Source organism: Anneissia japonica, unplaced genomic scaffold, assembly GCF_011630105.1.
Source record: "Anneissia japonica isolate Jap-2015-1 unplaced genomic scaffold, ASM1163010v1 scaffold287593_len981703_cov172, whole genome shotgun sequence".
Taxonomy (NCBI): domain Eukaryota; kingdom Metazoa; phylum Echinodermata; class Crinoidea; order Comatulida; family Comatulidae; genus Anneissia; species Anneissia japonica.
In genome coordinates this window covers 367,263-369,637 of record NW_022726550.1, presented here as the reverse complement: position 1 = coordinate 369,637, position 2,375 = coordinate 367,263, and positions in this window count along the sequence as shown.

Here is a 2,375-nt window from a genome sequence, read left to right as displayed (position 1 = left end):
GGATCTGTCTCTTATACACATCTAGATGTGTATAAGAGACAGCCTTCTAGCCTTAGTACAGTAGAAATTGGTGCCTAAGATTATAAAGCCTAAATCACTGATAGTATGGCTCGGTAAATTAAAGTGGTGAGCAACAGGAAGCCCATATCAGGGACGTTGCCATGATTTTTAAAATCGGATTTAGTTAGTTCCACGTATGTCTCACAATAGATAAAAGCAGATACAAAAAATATAAGAAAAACAATTGCATACGTTAACATTTAGACATAACATTTATTTATTTCAAACGAATATTTTGGACATGCCTGTGTCCTTCCCCATCGTTAGTCGACTAGCCTATGGATATATACTAATAAGCGGGTCAATTTATGAAAAAAGGGCATAACCCGAGAAAATTCCCATAAAAGCTTTTTAACGGCTTTTTATTAGTGTATGTCAGGATATCAAACCACAGGAAATAAATTTTCCGACACCAGCGGAAAAACTCATTGTGTCAAAGGGCGTAAGTACACCCCAATTGGTGTCACTCGGTCGGCGTAATAATTTCAACCTATTGCATTTCCTCGTGTGGAATCATAACCGGGCCCCTTTTCTCGTTGCGGATTGTAATTACCTCGCTCTGTGCACCGATAACTCCTTGGAAATTCTTTTTCCCGCCTGCCACCCCTTCCTCCTCCAATACACTAGGGCGCTACGGCACCCTGCCGCTTGGCTTGTTGGCCACTTTTTAAGAATTTTTACTATGGAAATTAATTTAGGGACCGATCATGTGCGACGGTCCATTTGCCTTTTGTCGTAATAAATCACGACCGAATCACACTATATCTGATCATGTGTTACTTTATTGTGTACAGTGTATTGAGGGTGACGGTCAAGAGTGGGTGGGGCCTTATAGTTAATTCTTAGCCCAATAGACACATGTGTTTTTCAGGATGGCGTCCAAGACACATCGAAACAGTTCAGATATGGAATTGAATTTTCGTTTCAGCTTATGAAAGACAGTGCATCTTAATACTTTTTCTTGTTTTGTTTTTCCTGTAACTGCTTGATTTTTTCTTAGCGCCAGTGGCAAGTTATTACTTAATTGGCTGCTTTATCTCATCTCACCGGCATTTCAGCATTTACGATATTAAACAAACAGTTCAGGTCAAATAACCTCCTCCTTCATGAACCTACACCTGAACTCATAATATTAATTAATATAATCTCACCAAAGATGCGTCACATTTTTCGTATTAATCTCAATTTTTACTAATATTTGAATTTAATGTTTTCGTTCTTTCTTTCAAGTTGGTAGTTAAGATATTTTCTGTAAATTATATTGAGGGTCCCAATAATAATCTGCTGCCGGATATTCACCCTCATTAGCCTAAATATGGTTGTTATAAAATATAAGTTAAAAATGAGCATCATACATATTTATATTACTATGGAATTACTATGGATTCTTTACAGAAACATTTTCTGAGAAAAAGGATCTGGAAATTTTACCTTTCCACCGGAATCCTTTTTTCTTGTTGGATAAAACAGTATAGTGTCTTGCAGAAAAGCATTCATAGGCGGATTTAAATGGGTCAGGGGTCTTGACTCCCCCTTCTTTAGGCAAAAAATAATAATAAAAGTTATCTTGATTGGCCACATTTTCTAGATCCGTGCGGTGGCGGCCCTAGGATATATTTCTGGGGGTCTGAGCTGTCCGACAGGGGGAACTTGAGCTCGTAGGCCCGAACTGGGGGAAGGGTTTGAGAGGGTGTTCTCCCTCCCAAAATGAGATTTTTTTTTAAGAATAGGAGGATTTTTTTAAGCATAGCAAGAAATGACACTCTCAGACTGTGACAGACATGTGTTGGCTTTTCGTGGGCCTATTTTTATAAGTTTTTTAGTCCGACTGCCCGACGAGCTCTGTCTGATGTGGGGGGAGGGGTCTTGACCTGTCTAGTGGGGGCTTAAGCCCCTGCTGCCCCCGCTGGCACCGCCACTGGATCCATGAGCTGAACATTTTTTGTTACATGGGAAAATGTACATAAGTCGGGAATGCTCATTTCCCGCCAACTACGTATCACATTTTCCCGGGGAGGACCTCCCAACCCCATTTCTTTTTGGGGTTCATCGATTCATGGAAAACAGAATACGTAGTCAACTATACTCGGTTTCTTTAATAAGTAATGAAAATGAGAGGAAAAAACCTTAAATTTTTAAGAACTTAAAATCCACTTCAGAAGTCGGGAAAGCTGTTTTCTCGCTATCTAGAAATAAACATTTTCCAAGGGATAACCCGGACTCTACTTTCTCTTTGGGGTCCATCGATTCATGGAATCGTTTTCAAGGGGGTAAAAGACATTTCCGGGAAAGTCGGGAAAGCTCATTTCACCACC